This window comes from Fukomys damarensis, unplaced genomic scaffold, assembly GCF_012274545.1.
Source record: "Fukomys damarensis isolate Sample0158 unplaced genomic scaffold, DMR_v1.0_HiC HiC_scaffold_38, whole genome shotgun sequence".
Lineage (NCBI taxonomy): Eukaryota > Metazoa > Chordata > Mammalia > Rodentia > Bathyergidae > Fukomys > Fukomys damarensis.
The window spans coordinates 27350124-27372751 of record NW_022900950.1 but is presented as its reverse complement, the minus strand read 5'-3'; positions in this window follow the sequence as shown (position 1 = coordinate 27372751).

Here is a 22628-nt window from a genome sequence, read left to right as displayed (position 1 = left end):
TTTTTTTTTTTTGGTACTGGGGATCAAACTCAGGTCCTTGCAGACAGGAAGGCAGGTGGTGGAAACACTGAGCTAAATCCCTGCCCCCCAAAAAAAATTGTTGAAGGGGAAGTGGGAAGGGGAGGGTAAAAGAAATAAGGGAAAAGAAAAAATGTAAAAAAAGAAAAAAAATGGAAACAAAGTCTTTATAAATAGGGAAGGGTGAAGAGGGGGAGGGGAAGGCAGGGGCAAGGTGAAAAAATAAGAACAAAGACATATCACGTAAAGTACAAGATCCCAATGATAAATGTAATTGCGCTGTTTGCTTTAAATGTACCAATAAACTTAATGGGGGGGGGAGTGATAAGAGGGATATCCTTCCCTTATTCCTTATCTTAGAAGGAAAACTTCTATTTTTCTCTCCATTAAATAAATGATAACTGCAGGAATCTTTGTAGATTTCTTTGTGCAGTTCAGGAAATTATTTATTCTTCTGTTTGCTGAGAGAATTTACCATTAATGCATACTGGATTTTGTAAGAACTCTTTCAGTATCTACTATTATAGTCATGTGAATTTTCTTTAGCTTCTTAATACAATGTATCACTTTCTTATCACCAAATGTTGAAACAGTATTACATAACTGATATAAATTTCATTAAAGGTCTGGTTCATGATGTTTCAGTTAGGTATAAGGATTCCGTTGGAAGTTGGATTCCAGATAATATGGGTTAGGCTTTGGCATAAATTTTGTGTACATTTCTCTAGTGTCCTGAGGAAATGTACGAGATTGAGATTAAAGGTGGTAGATAATTAACCTCGTGGAGGGAATTGCAAGGTAGTCCAATGTTCAGGCTGTGGCATGGATACTGTGGTTGCTTTGAGTCAGATCTATTGAAAATGAGAAACAAAACACTCATCTGAAAAACTTGGAGTTTCGCTCTAAAAGAAAAAGCCTACAAATTCGGGCCTTGGAGAATGTGGTTGCTAAAAAGATTAGCATTAAAAAGAAGCCAACTATAATTTAGATCTGAGTTGCAACACAAAATCCTGATGTGTTTGAAAGATGCTTGGATCCTGGGGTACAATGCTAATCCATGGGTTAATCCACATATTATTTCCTGGCTGACTTGATATTGGGAGGTGGGACATGATTGTTGGAAAGTCATTGAGGCCATGACCTGGAAGGTGTATCTCCGTCTCTGGCTTCTTCCATAACTCTGCTTTTTTGTCTGCCTTGATATAAGCAGCTTTTCATCAGTCATGCCCCTCTGCCATGCTGTTTATGCCTTAGATCTGGCTATTAAATGAAATTCTGAGCCAAATAAATCTCTTTTCCTTTAATCTGAGGTTGGTCATTATTGTGTCTCAGCAAAGAGAATGTGACCAAGACATTTCATGTGGGTAAGATGGGAATGTACATACTTTAGTGCTAATAGAGAGGAAATTAATGAAAATAATTAAGGCTGGCTTTACTACTGCTTTGGCATTTTGTAGCTGGCCTATAGCAATTTGATAAACCTCCCAGAGACACAGTTTCCACTTCTGGACATTGGATAGACAGTGCCATACTGGCATTTTGGAGCTTCTTCCGTGGCTTCAGATGATCTGTGCATCCTGGATTTGTCTGTACTATTTCATATTTGGGTGTATATACATGTGTTCTGTGAGCCACATATGTAATCTTATCTACCTAGCAATTACATTAAAAGAGTAGAAATAAATTGAGACATTTATTTTGATTACATATCTTATTTATTTTACCATCTCCAAAATATTATCATTTCAGTATGAAGTCAACCAAAAGAATTATTATTTTACTATTTTTTTCTCTGGGTACTTGGGATCAAACTGAGGACCTTGTGCTTTTGAGACAGGTTGCAGCACCACTGAGCTAAATCCCCAGCCCAACCTTAAGGATTATTAATTCAGGTTTATTTTTGTTCTTTCAGTTATTGAAGTTAAACCATATTCTATACTTACAGGATGTGATAATTCAAATATTACATTTTCTTGGGAAGTATTTAGTCCTAAATTTTATAAAAATAGACTCATATATTCAAATATTTTCCACACATATTTATTAATTTTCTAATAACTAGTTAAATATTCACTTTCAAATTTAATTGTAAATTAATTGCAATAAAAAAATTAAACTCACCTCCGCGGTTACAGTAAAGATTTTAAATGCTTAGCACCTACACATGGCTCCTGTCTATCTTTTTGGATGGTCTGGATTTATAGTTTCCAGTAAATTTCATATTAGATTGGTACAGAAGCAGAACAAATATTATGCAATGGAAGCCTCACCATAATAAATCATACTGAATGTTTCTAGAAAGTATTTTTTTCTTGGTAATTTTTGAAAAAAATATTCCTAATTGATTGAAAGAACAACAGGTATATTGATTTGGCAGTCAGCTTCTCAGAGTTATGTCTATGTGAAGACAGGTTCTTTAGGGTCGTTATATGTTTCATCAGGGAGGTAATATGCTCACTTGTAGCTGCTCTCTGATATTGCAATGTCAAATACCTAAAAATATCAACAAAACTTTCAGCACTAAACAAAAGTTTTCACAGCAATAAATAACATTTACAAGATTTCTATGAACTTGACCACTGTTTAGTTATGTTCAAAAAGTGGAGATGTTATCATCCTTGTTTGAAAGGAAAAGCAGCAGAGTGAAGCAGGGGTTAGACGTTAATCAGAATAGAAACCAGACTTGACTGTCCAAAGAAGCAGTGTTCTTCAGAAGCTTCTACAGCCCCGCACCCCGCCAATTTCCAGTTTGTTGCTTTATTCTCTATAACTTCACAGTAGAATAAGACTGCTCATAAAAGTCACACGAGCATCTGCAATTTAAAATGGTGCTTTTCATTATGCATGTTAGGGCACCTTAAAAGGTTCAGAGTTAATAAATCCACTTGGCATTTTTGGTTTTAAAAAATTTAGATAGAGTGACCAGAAGAGCACCAAAAAGAAAGGAGAGAGAGAGAGAGAGAGAGAGAAAGAACAAAAAAAAAGGCCAAAATTTGTTTCATGAAATTCCTTTCTTAGGTATATGGGTATCTTTATTGGGTGACATTAAAATATTTTATTATAGTACATTTAATATAAATTTTAATGTTACTATATATTATAGCATATTTTATTTTAGTATTATTTTATTAGAGTGTATTTAATATTTATATAAGATTATTTAGAAAAATCCTGGTCTATAGAAAGGCATAACATGAATGGAGTCTTTTCTTTCCTCTTTTTTTTTTTATAAGGTTGGCTAAGAGTTTATCAGTTTTATTTAATCTTTCAAAGAACCAACTCTGATTTATTGATTCTTTGTCTAGTTTTCTTAGTCTGATTCTGATTAATCTTAATTTCTCTGACCTTATCATCTTCTACCTTATATGAGTTTTAGACTTGACTTTTTCTTCTTTTTCTAGATGTTTCAGGTTCAAAATAAGGTTGTTTATTTGAACTCCTTCTATTTTCCTGAAGTGAGAATTCACCAATAAAAATTTCCCTCTTAGGATTGCTTTCATTGCATCCCATAAGTTGCAGTATGTTGTATCAGAATTATCATTGATATTGTTTAACTTCCTCTTTAATTTCATCTGTGACACATTAGTTGTTCAGGAGGGTGTTATTTAATTTCCATGTATTTTTATGGAGTTTTTGTGGTTTATTTTGCTATTAATTTACAAATTCATTACACTTGTCGGATAATATGCATGGGATAATTTCAATTCCTTTGTATTTACTTAAGCATCTTCAAGGGCTGGGGATTTAACTCAGTGTTTCTGCTGCCTGCTTTGCAAGCACAAGGTCCTGAGTTCAATCCCCAGTACCCACCTCCAAAAAGAACAACATCTTAAGCATCTTCTATGGTCTAGTATGTTGACTATTTTGGAGAACATCCCATGTGCAGCTGAGAAGAATGTGTATTCTGATGTTTTGGGATGGAACACCATGTAGATATCTACTAAGTTCATTTGTTCAAAAGTTTGGTTCATTCTGGTATTTCTTTGTTGATTTTTTTTTGTCTAGATCTCTCTATTTATGACAGTGTGGTATTGAATTCCCCCACTAGTATTTGTGCTTATTTGATTTTTCATTTCCATTAATATTTGTTTTATATGATTAGATGCACTTGTATTTGGTACATATATATTTATAATTTTTATCTCTTCGTTTGGGATTGTTACCTTAAATAATATGTAGTGACCTTCTTTTGTCTCTTTTGATCAGTCTTGGCTCGAAGTTTATATTGTCTGAAAATAGAATAGCTACCCCTGCTTTTTTCTGGGTTCCTGATACATGGGGTACTAATTTCCATCATTTGACTTTAAGCTTATACATTTATTTTTTATTTAAATTTGTTACTTGTGTGCAACATATTGTTGGATCTCATTTCTTGATCCATACTGTCAGTCTGCTTGCTTTGACTGGTGAATTGAGACACTGATAGTTATAACTGATATGTATTGGCTTATCTTTGTCATATCGTAATCCTGCAGGTGGTTTCTGGTCTTACCTTCTGTTTAACTGCTTATCCTGCTTGGTAGCTTCTTTCTATTAGTGTTCTTGGAATCGTGGTCTTTGTTACCTCTTTCTAAAGTATCCTGAAGAACATTTTGTATAGATGGTTCGTTAGTAGTGAATTTTTCAGTTGTTCTTTGTTATGGAAGTATCTTATTTTAAATTCATGCAATCAGGAATGAAAAGGGTAAAAATCACAACAGATAATGTAGAAATCCAGAAGATTATCAATACCTACTTCTAGAATCTGTACTCTAATAAGATGGAAAGCAGAAGAAATGGACAGATTCTTAGATACATATGAATTCCCCAAGATGAATCAAGAAGATATAAAAATTATAAGTAAACTAATAACAGTCAATGAAATTGAAAATGCTCATAAAAACTTACCAACAAAGAAAAGTCCAAGTCCTAATAGTTTCACTACTGAATTCTACAAGAAATTTAGAGACGATCTAATGCCACTACTTCTCAAACTCTTTAAGGATATTTAGAGAGAAACAGTATTCCCAAACTCATTCTTAAAAGGAAATATTACCCTGATCCCCAAAACAGAGAAGGGCCTAAATAAAAAAGAGAGCTAAATATGGTGCTATACCTGCCTCACAAGTGCAAGGTCCTGAGTTCAAATCCCAGTATGAGAGAGAGAGAGAGAGAGAGAGAGAGAGAGAGCACACATACTACAAGCCTATTTCCCTCATCAACATAGACATAAAATTTCTCAGTAAGATATTAACAAAAAGAGTGCAGCAAGTTATTAAGAACATTGCATACCATAAACATAGAGGATCTATTTCATGCATGCAGGGATGTTTCAACATATGCAGGTCATTAAATGTAATATACCATGTCAACAGAGCCAAACACAAAAATCACATGATCATCTCCATAGATGCAGAAAAAGCATTTGACAAAATCTAACACCCATTCATGAAACAAATCTTACAGAAAACTGGAACAAATGGTTTTTGCCTCAATCTGATAAAAGCCATTTATAATAGCCCAACAGCCAACATAATACTAAATGGTCAAAAGCTGAAAGCTTTCACTCTAAAATCAGGAACAAGATGAGGATGTTGACTATCACCAGTCCTATCCAATATAATTCTGGAAACATTAGTCAGAGAAGTCTGGTTCAAGAGATGCAAAATAAAACAATGCTTAGATTCCATCTCACTCCAAAGAGAATCACTAACATCAAGAAATCAACCAATAACATATGGTGGTGGGGCTGTGGGAAAAAAGGAAACTTTCTTCACTGTTGGTGAGAGAGTAGACTGTAACCACTGTGGAAATCTGTATGGAGATTCTTAAGAAACACACACAAAATACTATTAGACCTCCCAGTTTACCCAGATATTCTCCTTCTGAATATGTTCTCAAAGAAGTTGAAAGCATCATACTACAGTGATATTTGCACATTCGTGTCTCTAACAAGACAGTTTGTAATAGCTAAATCTTGGAAAGAACACAAACTCCCATCAGCTGATGAATGGATAAAAAAGATGAGTATTTTATACAATGGAGTAATACTCAACCATAAAGAAGGATAAACTTGAGAGACTTCTTTGTAAATGGGTGCACCTTGAGACTATACCCTTAAGTGAAATAAATCAGACACCTAAGTTAAATATTATATTGTCTTTCTAGTGTGAGAAACTGAGAGTGTAAACAAAGACCAAAATGTATAATAGAAATTGTGAAACTGGAAAAATTGTTCAAAGGGAAAGAGGTGAGTGGAAGTAGAAAGGAAGGGAAAAATTTAAAAACAAACATGAGAAAAGAAAGATAAAATGGAAACAAAGCTTTGTAAATAACAAAAGAAAGAAGAGCTGAGGGAAGGGGAGATAAAATTGAGAAAAAAGTAAGATATATCATGTACAGGTACCAATGTCATATGATGGGGCTAGGGATTCAGCTCAGAGGTTCTGTCTCCTGCCTCGCAAGAGGAAGGACCCAAGTTCTATCCCTGGTACAAAAAAATAAATGTCATATGATGGATGTGATTATTATGTATGTCTAAATTGTACTTATAAAATAAAAAAGAAAGAAAAGTATAGCAAAGCCCTATTTTCAAAAGACATGCTTTTCGGCTTGAGAATCATAAAACTTAATGAAAAATTGTAAGTAAATCAGATAACTTTTACTTTAGCTTGTTTCGTACAGAAATGGGTGTTTTCTTATATATTCTAGCAAGTGAAAGAAATGCGAAACCTTGTAGTATGGCCTTGAAAGGGTCAAGGAGATAGGAGACTTTGTCAGCAGCTTCACTTTCTACTACACACATCAGTTAAGGGTTGGCACCATGGGCCACTGACTTCTCATCTGCAGTCAGTTATGCAGCCCAGCAGAGGTTCGGAATGATCAAGAGCTATGGAGATTTATTGAAATATTTGCCTTTATACCTCTACATGTCTAAAACCCACATTTACAAACCTCCTGCTTTTTGTGTATGTAGCTAACATCTGCAGACATGCTTACTTTTATTACACAATAGGTAAAATTTTGACAAGATGGATTTTAGCATGTAAAGCAAATTATCAGACAGAAACCTCTTCCCAGTTTGTTAAATGGAACAAACTCTGAAAGATTTCAAACATGAGCCACACTTACATGGACGGGCATGAGCACCAGTGTTTGCTGTGTTCTTCAGAATAGCTCAAAGCTTTTCAGTCCTGTTTTAATGAGCCTTACTTTCCCTTCAGTCCTACTAGGCTGCTTTCACAAGTGTGTCCTTTTTGCTTGTTTATTTCAAATATTATTTTATTCAAATTAAAATATTTGTTTATTGCTGGTTTAGTCTAATGCTCTGGATTTTACTGTTAAAAAATATCAGGGAGGTAAAGGCCATCCATTATTTAGTCTTAAATCAAAAGGAAACTTGGCCAAGCATCATGGTTGCAAACACCTGTAATTTTAGCAATCAGTAAGGGAGGCATGAGAAACACCAGGAGCTCAGGGCCAACCTGGGATGCAGAGTGAATTCAAAGCCAGCCTAGAATACATAGTAAGAACCTGTTAAAAAAAACAAAAACAAAGAAAGAAAGAAAGAAAGAAAGAGAAATGGAAAGAAAGAAAGAAAGAAAGAAAGAAAGAAAGAAAGAAAGAAAGAAAGAAAGAAAGAAAGAAAAGAATAGGTGAAATTGAATCTACAGATGCTCTTAATCCAGGATAGAGTAAAAATACTCTGCCATTAGTTTTTCTTCTTGCTTTCCCAGCTTAATCTTATTTGGTGAGCTGTATCTATAGATTGATGCTACCAAAAGGCAGTAGCAAAAGTCAAAAAGTTTGAAATCAATGTGCAGAGAGCAGGGAAAGGCAAGTTCTTTTTCACAGAAGGTTTATATTTTCTGTTTAGACAGCTTTGAACTCATTATGGCCATGGCTGTGGTCATCCAACCTTTCAATGGCATCTCTGAAAGTAGTTTGACTCTGAGTTGTCAAGAATTTTGGCTTCCATCTCTTCTTATCTTCAAAGGCATTTGCTGTAAGAATTTCCACCCTAAATTTTGGAATTCTTGTAAACATCTCATCCACATCTGCCCTTTGCCTGGGTAACTTGGAATAGATTTGTGCCAGTAACAATCTCACAAAACATCAAGGGGGGGAGCAGATTGCTTTCTGTCCAAACTCCATGTACTGAAAAGAAGTTTGTTCACTTTGAACAACCATGACTAATGCAAAGGTTTGATAAACATTGTCATCCTGGGAATACTTCAGAAAGATTTTGGCTTTTCAAACCATAAAACCTGTTTGGCCGAGAGATGCACAGACGTGTTGTTACTTGTGTCTGCTTGCGACCAGAACTGACTGGCTACTCTTTGTGAGCTAGAACCTAAAACCTAACACTTTCTCATAATGTTAAAACACAGATTCTCTTTTTCTTCTCAAACTATCAGAGATTCAAAGCAGCCATTGGATAAAAGTTTAGAAGCAAGAAAATAAAACAAAGGAAAAACATCAACAGAAAGATCAGAAACATTACCCTATGGAGCTACCTGGGTTAACTTCAGAGGGGAAAACATTTTAATTTTTCTGTAATGCTCCATGGCCATCCATCCCTCTTACCCATCTGTCAGAACAATAATTTTTTGATGATATGCTGTCTTTTATTTAGGTTTGCTGTGTTTGTTTTTAATCACACCATTTTTGATAAAATAATTAATAAATAAGGGACAAATGTTATTCAAAAAATTTTTATTCCAATCTATTCTCCCACCACACTTCACAGTGTGCAAAAACCCCCACACAAACCTGAAAGGCTCCAAATTCATTCAAAAGTTCATATTTTAATGCATGTATTAACATACTATCTTTATAAAACAAAATCATACTGTATTTACTTTTCTACCCAAAAATGTTTTATTCAATAACACATCTGAGATTTTCTCCCAGTGAATTTGTTCAGGTTAAATGAATATAGTTTCAACTTGCTCATCTAGAAAATGTGAACTTATTTCTATTGTACATAATGGTTGAGTTATTCCTAATACAGAGTAGGCTCTTAAATTCACAAGTATGTTAATTTTGTTGTTGTTGTTGTTTGTTTTTTGAGACAGGATCTGACTATGTAGCCCAGGCTGGTCTTGAATTCACAGCCATCATCCTCCCTAGCCTCCGGAGTGCTGGGATTACAGGCATGTGCCACCACGCTTGGCTCTAACAAGTATATTAATTATTGCTATGGACTAAATGTGTGCAGTATAGATGTAAGAACAATGAACTATGTAATTTCTGCTATCCCTTGGTTAAGTAGTTACACTTTTGCTAAGATAGGTTCCACTTGTATTCCCTGAAAAGAGAGCCATTAGAGCCAATTACTTCTTCTATTTGTCCTATTGTATTTGAATAAAAATACATACACATTGCTGTGCATTGTTGCAAACTTGCACAGTGGCTGTCTCTTGCTGAGAGATGTCCACAGGCTGGATGTCTGCACTATGTGTTAACAGTTTAAACCTCAGGCTCAGCATCATTTTGAGAAGAGACAGGGCTCATAATTTGAAGATCCTGTGATTGCCTTACATGTCCCTTGTCATCTTTCTTGCAGTTGCACGTAAGTGCTTTTGAAGATTTTTAGCCAGAATAAAATACGGTAATAACATTATGTCACACATAATGCATGCTGTCATTTAAAATATAGATTGATTATCCCTTATCTGAAATGCTGGTAACTAAAGTATTCAAGTATACATAGTGAGATATTGTGAAAACAGGCCCAAGTCTAAACATAAAATTTATTTGTGTCTCATACGCACCTTATACACTTAGTCTGAAATCATTTTCTATAATATTTTTAGAATTTCTGTTAACTTTGACTTATCACATGAGGTCAGGTATGGAATTTTTCACTTGTAGTTTCATGTTGGTGTTCAAAACCTTCAGAATTTGGAGACTTTCAGGTTTGGAATTTTCAGATTAGAGAGGCTCAACCTGTATTAGTTGGATTTCCAAAATAGAAACAAATATTTGGACTTGTTCCAAATTAGAAATCTGTCCTTATTGCTGAAATCCTGCTTTCTCATGTTTTTGTATGTTTCACATTTCATTCCCTCTCTCCCTCACTCTGGCTAACACAATAATTACTGGAGCTATATAATCTACCAAGGAGAAGGCAGAGGCATCACCAAAGCATACTGCTGTATAAAAATGTAGGTCTTCAATATCTATGATTAGAAATCTCCTGCAAAGATTGAAAAAGGTAATCAAAAGATGCAGGGAGCCCTCTGCTCTGTTGGCCCAGAGAGCTGGCAGGACTCACTCAGAATCTCAGACTAAGGAGGCTGGAGGAAGGATCTCTCACCAGCTGGACGCTCTGTCCATCGACCCCATGCCGACGGACAAGTCCCCAGAACAGATTGCGCCTCTCTGGTGCCAGGTCACTGCCTTTCAATTCCTGTTTCGGCAGATCCTCTGCTTCCTGCGGGACACTGGCTGTTTACACTCCTGCCCCGAGGTGCTCGCATGCGCCAGCTCAGGACCTGGGCCATCCTCCAGACAGACCTCAGGGAGCTCAAGCCGCAGTTCTCCCCGTACACGGGCCGCGAAAGGGAAACCTTAAACACAGTAATGTTAAGCTTTGCACCATGAAAACTCGTATTCTCAGCTCCATCCACACTGCCAATTCGCCGGCCATTCCACTGTGCATGTTCTTACAAGCCTCCACTTCATGCTTACTTGGGAAGCTACAGAATTTTCAATCGAGTGTCATTTTGCTTTCTTTTGTTCTGTTTGCCTGAAAATAAAGACAGTTTGATTTCGGGGATAAATAAGTAGGGACCACTCGGAGAACTCGCGCTTGCCCCTGCCTCAGACTCTATTTGGCCCCTCTCCAAAGATGGGCATGAACGAAAACAGGAATCCCAGGGTGCAGTTAGGCAGCCAACTCGGCACCTCTGATGCAGGGCGGGAGGAGTAGGGACAGGCTGACGTGCAGGAGTAAAGAGTGATTTCTGCCAAGCCGGTTATGCTATCTCCAGTCTGAAACTGGGGTTGCACACCCAGTGCAAAGCTCCTGGAGTGGGCGTCCAGGACTGGGCTGTCACAGCGCAGGCTGGAGCGCGTGTTCATGCGGGGGACCCACCTGACGCAGCCTGGAGCAGGGTAGGTTCAGGGAGCCCAGTGCAACAGAGGAAGACGACACAGGGTGTTCCTTGTGTGTTGCAGATGGGGGGAGGTCAGGAACATGAAACTAGGAGGGTGACACTCCCCAGATTATGTCTGCACCCTCACGTCTGAGGCTGCGCTGTACTTTAGCCCACAACCCAGCCGAAATGAGCACCTGCTTCTAAGCAACTCCAGGTCGGTGTCAGCAATGGACCCTCAACCTCCGCAGATGAGGGGACAAGGAGTCATGGACAAGGGGCTATCGCCTGGAGGATACCCTTTACAGCTGCCAAGTGACACTCTCCTGGCTATGGCTCAGGTGGGAGGTGGTTTGGGCAAAGGGGCTTTGTATATAGTATCAGTTATTTATGTTCTGGTTTTCCCTCTGCCTTGAGCACAAGTAAAAATGAGTCTGCTTTAGCACCGGTTTCCAATTCCTTAGCAGATACTGAAAATGTGACATGTGTTTTGAGGCTCTCAGAAAAAAGAATAAGACCGTACACAAAATTTGCTTTTCCTCCTCCCTCCTACTCTTTCTACAGGAATTATGAATCATAGGAATTGAATCCTTAATGTTGCAAGGATGTTTATTACTTTTTTCTTTCCAAAGCACAGAGAAATACTGATTCACCGGACTTGTTAGATAAGGAAATACATGCTAGGTTCCTGGGGGACGTGTCAGCTGTGCGCATCCGATTTCCAGTGGCAGAATGCAATGAGTAAAGGCTTCAATTTATCTTTGTCACTTCCCCTGGACTTCTGTTTAGCCTTGATGACCCATGGGTTAATTACAACTGTACAGCCTCTTTGGCCTTTATGGATACATGAGTTGTGAACAAACCATTCTGGAGAACACCTTTGAGAATAAATTTCAAAAATGCACGGTTCCATATGCTTTCCATGTGTTACATCTATTTTTGTAAAGCATATAAAGAAAGGTGAATTTCAGATTTTTAATGGATCATAAAAACTAATAATTTAACAGAGAACTTTAATAAATTTACCTGACTCTTCTATGTGATTACAGCATAAATCATAATTTTCCTTTATATTTATTTATATCAAAATTATTTTGATCCAAACTATTTTTGAAATTATGGGAAAATTAGTTTTTTATTTTTATATTACTTCAGTTTTTTTTCTTTTCCTAAATATGCAAAATTGTGTTAAAAATGCTCATTCTGGTCTATAAAGGAATCTATAAGTCAAGTCCTATATCATGAAATGACTGTTGATCAAAAATGTTTATGTAAATAAATATTAACATTTTCTAGACAATTTTATTTGGTGTGTATGTACAGTATTAAGAAAGAACAATGCATGTGTTACTACTACTTTAAGAGAAATGGTAACCATTAAAATTTATAAATGTTGGGCAGGAATGAAAAAGAACTATTGAGAGCTGTTTCCCTTCTAAAGTTTGAAAATAAGGAGTTCCATCCCCAGTACAAAAAAAAAGAAATAATAAGTTCTTTTTATCACTTAAATACAGTTGCAAGCAGGGCTTCCTCAACTCTCATTCTGAAATTCATGTTGGTCTGTGATGATACTTAGTTCAGCAGAATGAATCCACACAGAGGTAGATCGAGGACTTAGTCTGGACACAGATGTGCTCATTGTAGCTCTGTTGGCACCAGAGAACTGTGCCATGGTAAACCATCCAGCAGAAGACAAGGATTCCTTTGCTGACCTGTCCTTTCTATGCTTTCTCACTACTTTTGCACAGAGCAGACACTTATTCTTCATACCTTCTCATAGGACTCCCTGCCTTTGCTCCTCCTGCTCAAATTTACCTTTTCTATGATGGCAGGCAAATCCTGTGAAAGGGAACTGTGTCTTGCTCACTTAGGAAAACTTTTGGTTGCCAGTCTCTCCCCATAAGATATAGTCCACACCTTTGCTTCAATTTATGTTTCTGTCCATCACACTTTAAAATATATATAGTCATCCCTTGTTGTGCACAGCAAATAAGCCCAAGAACTCCACACTGATACCAACTCCATGGAGGTTCAAGATCCTTATATAAAAATGTGATATTTGCTCTAACTACATGCATCCTCCTGAATAAATTGTCTCTAGATTACTCATGATATTTAAAGTAATGTAAATGCTATGTAAATAATGACAAAACTATATTGTTTAAGGAATAATGATAAGAAGATTGGCTGTATATGTTCAGTAAAGACACAATTTAAAAAGAAAAATATGTAATCCATCTGGTAGGGCCAATGTCTTTCAGTACCAAGCCCTAGCAACACGGCAAGAAAAGTGCTGAGAAGCCTGGTGTGGTGGTGTGTACCTGTAATCCCAGTATTCTGGGAGGCTGAGGCAGGAGGATCACAGGTTCAAGTCCAGTTTAGATAACTTAGCTAGACTCTATCCCACAATAAGAAAAAATAAATAAATGGCTGGGTACATAACACAATACAATGGCCCTGAGTTCATTTCCCAGTACCACAAAATGTGGAGGTTCCTTGGGAATAAATACCCCAAACCCTTTATCTTCTTCCTGTCTTTAATCTCTTATTGACACCTATTGGCTAAACCCAACTGGAGGCCATTTTTAAGGAACTCTTGATGCAGTTTAGAATCTTGGTCTCAGCAAAAAGAAAAATTAGAGGAAAAGCACTATTATTTCAGCATACAGAAAGAAACACTTCAACCTTTTACACTTGAAAAAACTTGTAATAGTGTGGAGAGCTTTCAAGAATTTCAGCTCTGTTGATATGAATGTCATACTTTTAATTAAGGCAGCATTATAATGCATTATAATGTTGGATAGAAAACTTCTTGTAGTCTTTTTAAATTTTCAATATTTATTAACATTTCTAGCATGCTTATTTGTTCAGATGACAAAATAAGTGAGCAAAATGTCATTTAATTTATAGATGAAATTATGATAAATTTAGAGATTAAGACTGAGACCATTTAATAATAACATTAAATATGAAACAACCAAGTGGATTTAAGTAAACTAAACTGTAACACTTAGGTAAAAATGAATCCAAAGTTTTCAAGTCATAATCAGATGACTTCACTGCAGGGATGGCAAAAAAGCACCACAGAGGAGAAACAACATGGGGTGCACAGGGTGGCAAAAGCAACAGGAGAGTTTTTTTACAGTGTCTCCCTTGCCTTTCTTATTCAGACTACTTAAGGCAGGTAACACTTACACCCTTAATCCTAGTGCCGCCCTGTCTAGCATTGCCCCATGAATCAATTCCAGGGTCACACACTCTAGATCCAGCCTATGACCACATGAGGCTTTGGAGTACATCTATATCCAAACTGTAACACTATGTAACATGAATGTTTCATGTGTTTATCACATGTTGCACAGATAGATGGATAGATATAGAGATACATATATATGCATGCAAGTAGGTACATATTTTCTTTGGAATCTGTTAGCTAAGTTTTGAACCACAGGTTGTATAATGAATTTTAACTACTGTCTTTTGGACAATTATATGGGTGATTGATTTATTCTCATTTACTCTACTCATGTTGAGAATAGTATTATGTGTTCTATATTAAGCCATCTTCATATTCATATGATGTACTTTCTTGGTTGTGATCTAAATTCTTTAAAGTTCATTGGAAAGAGAAACCAGATGAAATGACAACATCATATGTCATCTGTGAGGATAATTTATTTCTTGGGCATTTTTTTCTTGAGCATTTTATAGAAATAAATTATAAATCCTCCAGAGCCTGACTACTACCTTGATCTCTTTTGTTTATTGGTCTATTCCAGTTTTCTATCTTTTCATAAGCCAACTATTACCATTTCTATTTCCAACACATTTAACCATTTTCCCACTGTGCAAAAATATAAGCATGTAGGAGAATGATGCAATTGAAAATACCCTAGTAGTTAGTCCCAACTGTCCCTTCCTTCCTAGGCACATCATAAAACCACACAGAAACAGTCAGAAGTAATGTTGACTGAACTCTGAAAATAGTCAGTCTTATAGCACCTAAGTGAATTCTGAATTGAGTGAAGGCAATGACGACATGGTAGGAAAGCTTTTTTGCTTTTTCTCTGGCCTTTGCCCCACTCTGCTCTCTGTTTACAGTAGTATTCAGAGTGACAGTCACATCCCCAGTTTACTAACCTGATATCTGGCTCTGGAGGGAACACAGCAGAGTGGACCATATTCATGAGGAATTTTGTCTGTTTCTCCTACTCTGTTGGGAATCTGGCTACCTGAAGGACTGACAAGGTGCTGGGCTTTGTTTCACCTAACTGGAACTCACTCAGGGTGAAAAAGCAGAACATATTCCCCAGAAACACTGTTGGTTATAAGAATATCTTACTATAAACCTAGGCTAAAACTCAAGAATATTTGGATATTAAACACAGTTTCAAACAACCAATGGTTCGAACAATAAATCATGGGGGAAATTAGAGAACACTTCTAGATGAATGATGATGAAGCCATAACAGAGCTACACTTATGGAATAAAACCTAAATTCATTTAATTTTTCAAGCTAAAATGATGGATTTTATGTTATACCAATTTTACCACAACCAAAACTGTTTAAATATGTGAAATAAATTCTACATAATAACATTTCCAGATGTGATTTCTGACAGAAATCCATAACATCTTTTGAATTAATAAATTTGTTACTTGGTTTGTTCTAAGCTACACTTTGTATCCTTCTTCCCAAGGACTGATTTTATTCTTTCTGGAGTACACCTAGTGTATACTTCAGAAACATTTACAGTTGGTCTGTAGATTTATGAAAATATCATTTTACTTTCATCCTTTACATAAGGCTTGATGGGATGTATTATTTTGAAACTCTGTGTTCAAAGTTACTTTTCCTCAGAATATGTAAGTTATTACTCCATTCTCTTGTAATGATTAGTATTGCCAAGAAAAAGCTTAAAGTCCACCTGTTTCTCTTTTTGCCTTATAAATAGCATAATTCTTCTTCTCTCTGGGAATTCTAAGATATTATTTTTTGTTGTCATCCACAAGCCTGCTCACGGAACAAGGTTCAGGAGCTCAGACTGGGAGGCTAAGGCGCAGAATCACCAGGCAGACTTCAGGGAGGTTTTTGGAATGCTTCTGCTTTATTCAGGAAATGCACAGGCTTATACAGGAACAACCATGGGCGAGGAGCATGGGAGAAGCATTTAACATTTAGCGATATCTTATTGGAGGTACGGTGGAGTGATTTTTCTTGGGCAAGATGAAGGAGTCACGGTCTAGGGGTGGAGGTGTAGCCTGTTGGACCCAGAATCTACTCACTTAGGTAAGTTAGCTCAGCCTTAGCAAGGTCTCTGAGTTAGCTCAGGAGACAGGAGTGCGGTGCACCTGGCCCAGCCAGGCTTGAACTTCTCCCACGATTTTTACCACTGGTTACATGTGTTTGCAAGAGAATTTGGTTTATTTGTTTTCAAATTAGTGCTGAGCTCTTCTTTTCAATTCAAAAATTCTTCTACTCTATTCGTAACCTTGTTCCATCGCTTTTTTTATATATATAAATATTTTGTGATGCTGGAGTATTTGATGTTCTATCAAATAGATGTTCTATCACTGAGCTACTTTTCCAGTTTTTAATTCTTATTTTGAGACAGTGTCTTGCTAAGTTGCCCAGGTGGTACTTGAATTTGTAATTATCCTGCCTTAGTTTTCCTGAGTGATGGGATTATAGTCTATAGCTTACTTGTATATTTAGTGTCCTCATTCCTTGCATTCTGTTCTGATTCGGTTGCTTTTAATTAGATATTGGAAATTCTGCTTTTATTCTGTATTTCTTTTGCATAGTTTCCCTCTCATAATCTATTTGTACAACATTCTAAGAAAATTCATCCACTTCAGCTCACTAAATCTTTTCTTTAATGCCCATCTTTCTTTGGTACGTGTTTCATTTACATAAGCCTCCAGATTTTAGAAACAATGTTTATATTCCTGTGTTATTATTTCTATAAATTTTATTAGTTTGGGTGTTAAGTTCTTAAATGTGTCGAGCGTCTCACTTTCAAGATGAGTTCAGAAGTTGAGATGCACAGTTTTATATATTGGCTGTACTACAGTCACTAAAATCTGTGACACGAAGACAAGAATATGAGCTCATTGTCAGCAGTATGTACAGCAATTGCTGGCGAAGCTCCTGATGAGTCCCCAGAAGGTGCCCTAAAGGCTAGTGTTCTGTGTGTGCCCCAGTTCTTCTCACCTATGCTCAGCCATGCTGGCACAGCCACATATTTTTCTAATAGAGTCCCATGAAAAGCAGATTCCCAGGCACTGCAGCCTGCTGAGCTGTGCAAAAAGATGCTACAGTAAGTTTGAACTATGGGACCATTTCTCCAGCTATGGATCTCTTTTTGTCTCTGGTATAGAACATCTTGATCTTATAATGCTTGTCTTTATAGCAACTGTCCCTTGCATGATTTCAGGTGGAGTGTCATTTTTCAGGTTGATTTCATTTATATACAATCTGCAGATTCCTCACAGCCTCTGGATCCCTTTTTGAGGTATAGTGGGATTGCAAGTATTAAAATTATTTTTGTACCATCTTGGTATTTGCAAGAGAAGAGTGTTGTACCAATTGCTTAGTTAACAATCTTGAAAAATTGGCTTTTCTTTTTAAAACACCCATCTTTCTATGTAATAAGTCTCCAACACTCTCACGACAAGAAAATACATTTACATTTTCTCCACAACTTGCAAGATAGCCTTATCACATGTACATAGCATTTAATAACCTAACTTTCTATATTTATTTTCTTTGCCTAGCCCTAGGTTCCTTTAATCATATAGAAATACTATTACTATGTGATTAAAAGAAAGTAAAAAATAAATACTATAACTATGTGCTATAATAATAAACTCAACCGCATAAAGTTATTTTCTTCACTCTCCTCTTGCATCCTTTTAATTACACTGAAATACTTGCTATTCTGCCATATAATCCTGGCAACAGAAACATGATAATAGTTATTAGCTGAGATATATTAAGACCTTATTTTTATGCTGGGAAACATTCTAAGTCCTTTATATAATATGTATCATATTTTTCTCACAACTTTATGAGTTCAAAATTGTTAAAATCCAGTTTTTCAAATAAGAACACTGAGGCACAGAGAGTACAGAATTGGCATTTGGAGCTCATAGTCATGTTTAAAAAAACATAGAAGTATGCTCAGAAAATTTTCTGTGCTAGTTTGTTTTGCCATATTTTCCATTTTTCATATTTAACTTGAAGAGCATTTTTTAAAGCTATATATCATGTGCAGAGGATCTGAATATGCTGAAAATGCTCTGTGAACTTCAATACTTTAAAGAAAATTGGCCAGAAAGCAGAGGGAAGGAACACAGTTTTCAACATATGAATGAAGCATGCAGCAGGGAGCAAATCATGCAATATTGTATAAGCAATTATAAGTATCTGCTACTGCATCCTAAGTATAATTGGAGTGCATTCACTGTTTCTGAGCAGAGATGTGACATCAGCTTGTTTTACCCAACTACAGTCCTTCTGCTTGACTTTTAGATTACTATAATTAATAAACTTGTATGTACTTAAGATTTTGTCTTAATTGCTTTTGTTCCTAATGTTCCCTATTATTGAACCATTAGTCTGTCTCAACTAATTTCTTACTTATTACATTTAGACATTTTCACTAATTTACTGTTTTTCATCAATACTTTGTTCCAACATTCATTTTTCAAACTTACAAAATAAGAAAGATATTTGAAAAATTTAATGGTGTAAACAGCTGAGGAGAAGATATCAAGAAAAGTGAATAAAGATATATTATCTCACAAACTGTTCTTTATGTTTCAGTATCAAATAATTGTCAGATATATTAATAATTATAATAACACGTAGTGTTCATGGTCTAAAAAATGAAATCCAACCCAGCAACTGAAAAAATATCTTTTTTATTTTTATTTTTTCTTCCAAATTATTGCTTAAAAAAGAAATACTACTGGTAACTAATTTCTTATTACATTTTTTTTTTTTTTGGTCATTTGCCATCAGTTAAATTGTAGTGGTAGGGATATTCATTTTGTCTTTGAACTCACTGGGAATTCACAAATTCCTGAGAATCAGCCCATACCCTTTCAGGATTTCAGAAATAAATTTTCCTGGTGGACTGGGTTCATTTTATCTGCTCTGGAGTTGATCACAAAGCAGAGGACAATGAAGAAAGAGACAAAGCAGCTGTAGCCTTCCTTGGGAACTTCCCAATTGCATGACAAAAGGAAAAGCGTCTGGCTTCTATCTGAATGAATTCCAAAGCAACCCAATCAAATAAAACAATGTTCATATCTCCTTGATTAGAAACTCTAAAAGATGACATTTTGTTAAGTCTAATTTGGAGAAACACAAACTAATCGATGGTTTGATAATCTCTACTGCTCCATTGGTAATTCTAAAACCCAAATTTGTCTTACAGTTTCCAACTTTTCTCTTACAAACACATTTTACCCACTGTCTTGAGGATTGGAAATATATTTGCCATTTGGCTTCCTTGTGGATCCTGATTGCAAAACCAATGGTGAGAAGAACAGATTAACCAACAAATGGACAGAAACAAAATCCTGATAATAAAATAGAGGATTCGGAGAGCTGGACAGTGTTGCAGTGTTAGAAAAGGCAGGCAAGCTTTAAGAATTGAAGGAAGACCATTTCAGACAGAAGAAAGAAGTGTGAAAGCCAAAAGTTTAGTTGCTGCACTGGGGAAAGAACAGAGCAGTGTGGCCAAAACCCTGTGAGCAAGAAAGAAAGTTATGGGAAGTGAGGCCACAGAGCTAAGAGGCAGAGGGCATACTGATTTTGAATGTCTTCACAAAACTAATGTCCACCTATAATTTCAGAATATTATCCTATTTGAAATTATTAAACATTAGAATATTTGTCCTTTTGGGTCTTTCTTATTTCATTAAATATACTATTTTCATGAATCTTCTGTGGTATAGCATGAAGCAGAGATGTTTTAAATTCACAGCAAATTTAAGAGGAAGATAAAGATATTCCCTATAAACCTTCTGCCCTTAACATTCACAACCTCCCGCCCAAACAACATTTTGTACCTGGGATCTAAATTCATGGAAGTTACCTATACTATCAATTCATTAATACTACCAGTCTCTTTGTTCACAAGTAAGGGTCAGTTTGGGAGTTGTACATTTTTGGGCATGAACAAAGCATAATGACACGTGTCCACCACTGTTCTCACCTCCAGAATAATTAATACACTCTGAGCTCCGCCATAAGATTCATACCTTCCCCCATTTCAGTGTTGTTAAGGATGAATAATAATCCATTGCAGGCATCCTGAATTCTGTATGTGCATCCATCATTTGATGGGCATTTGTATTCTTTCCAGTTTTTGGTTATTCTGAGTAATTCTGCTATCGTCATTTAAGTCCAAGCTTAGCGGAATAGCTGTTCTTATCTCTACTGGGTGCATACTGAGAAGTACAATTGTTGGGTCATATGACAACACCATAGTTAAACTGCTAATTGCTAATTGTTTTTCAAAGTAAATGCACTGTTAACATTCCCACAGATAACATATGAAGGTTCTAATTTTCCCACATCTACATCAACAGGTATCTATATTTTTAAATTTTATATAGTTAAGGAGGTGTAAGTCCTGTCACTTCTTTCTTGATTCCCAGAAACCTACCTCTTATTTTTTCGTTACTAAGTTATTTTCTAAGTGTCTGGATTCTAGGCCTCAGAAGGGCTGAATTTTGCTTCTAATTGCTACTACTCATCTTGGTTCTCACCTTGTTGTGGTTTTGATTAAATTTCCCTGATGACTAAAGATGCTAGGTAATTTTTAATGTGCTTATGGCTGTTCATATTATCGTCTTTGGACAAATTCTATTCATTGCTTTTTCCCATATTTAAATTGAGATTTGTAACTGTTTACTGTTAAGCTACAAGAGTACTTTATGCCCATGTGGTGGCACCTTTCTGTAAGCACAGAAGGATTTCAAGTTCAAAACTAGCCCAGCAATACAGCGAAACTCCATCTTAAAAAACCAGCTATTTATGTTCTAATTACATCAAATACTCATGTTATTAATTTTATTTTCTCCAAAGTCAATTCTGCTCATGGTTTGTTTTTTATATTTTTTGTTACAGTTGTAATTTTGTCCGTTAAGTATACCAATTCTTATTTGCATCATTCTGTTGCCTTGTATCTTAAATCAGTAAATTCACTTCTTTAATTTCGAGGAGTGAAATTGTGTAACTAAGATACTGGCGGATGGGTGTGGCAACAAGAAGCATCTATCTAAGTTTTTTTTTTACTTATTTTTTTCAAAGTGCTCAAAAATAATGATTTGACAAGTTCTTAATATTCTCACTCAACTTGGTTTAAACTGTATCAGTAACAATCTTTTCTGAAGTTTGAGGTTTGAACTTGGCTCTTATTTTAGTGTAGGTAAATTATCTTTTCTGTTTTTGTTTCCTTCATTGCTTTTCCATGGATTTGGGGGTGGATAATGGGAAGAACCAAAAATATATATTATTTTGTCTATTCTCTTCATATATAATACTGCTTGAGGATTGAATGCAACTCCACTACTATCCTACCATCTAGAAAACATTATGGACGTGGTCAAAAGTAAATAAAAATAGAGCTGGAGATTTAGCTCAGTGGTTCCACTGCCTGCCTTGCAAGCCCAAGGTCCAGAGTTCGATCCAGAAAAAAAAAAATAACTAATTAAACTTTCAAACTTATTTAGAATCTGCATTGTTTTCTAAAACCAAGTGGTCTGCTAGATTTATTGGCCTGGTAGCAAATGAAGACAAGCCGAATGAGCATTTTGCTCATCCCAAACCATGAGCTCTTAATGACTACCTTCAACATCTACCACTGATCATAAAATCTCAAAATAAATTACAGTTATCCAAGACAATTCCATAATGGCTCTATTCTGGAAAGCACTAGCCTTGTCATTTCTGGTGAAGTGGTGGTTTCTGTTTTGAAATCTCCACATTTATTGGTGCTCAGGGGTTAACCCAATGGCACAGAGTCAGCTCTAAGGTAGGAAGTAAAAGCCCAGGATCTTTATTTCTCCAGACACATCTATGACCACTAAACCATACTATTATTCCCTCTAATTACCTTTTGGGGAATAGCTGCAAAAATAAGTTTTTGAGGTGATAAGGTAAAATTAGAATTTAGGTCACTGAATTGGCCTTGACAACCTTCTTAGTAAAACAGGAACAAAAAGGGAGATGAAGAATAACATGGGGGAGCAAGAGAATGAGTGGGAAAAAGAAGAAAGCAAAAAGGAAGAATTTACAGAATGGGGAAAAAAATAACAAATTAAAAATAAGAGGAAAAGAAAGTAAAACATTGAACAGCCTCCTTCAGGGTATATCTCTGCTGTCACAATAGAAAATGTGGGCAGCAATGTGCAAAATTAAGTCAATTAGTCTCAGCTAGCCAACTGCCCTGAAATTCAGGCTGAATTCTGGCTGGAAGGCCCCAAATTGAGCTCCCTGACCTCCTGAAGGG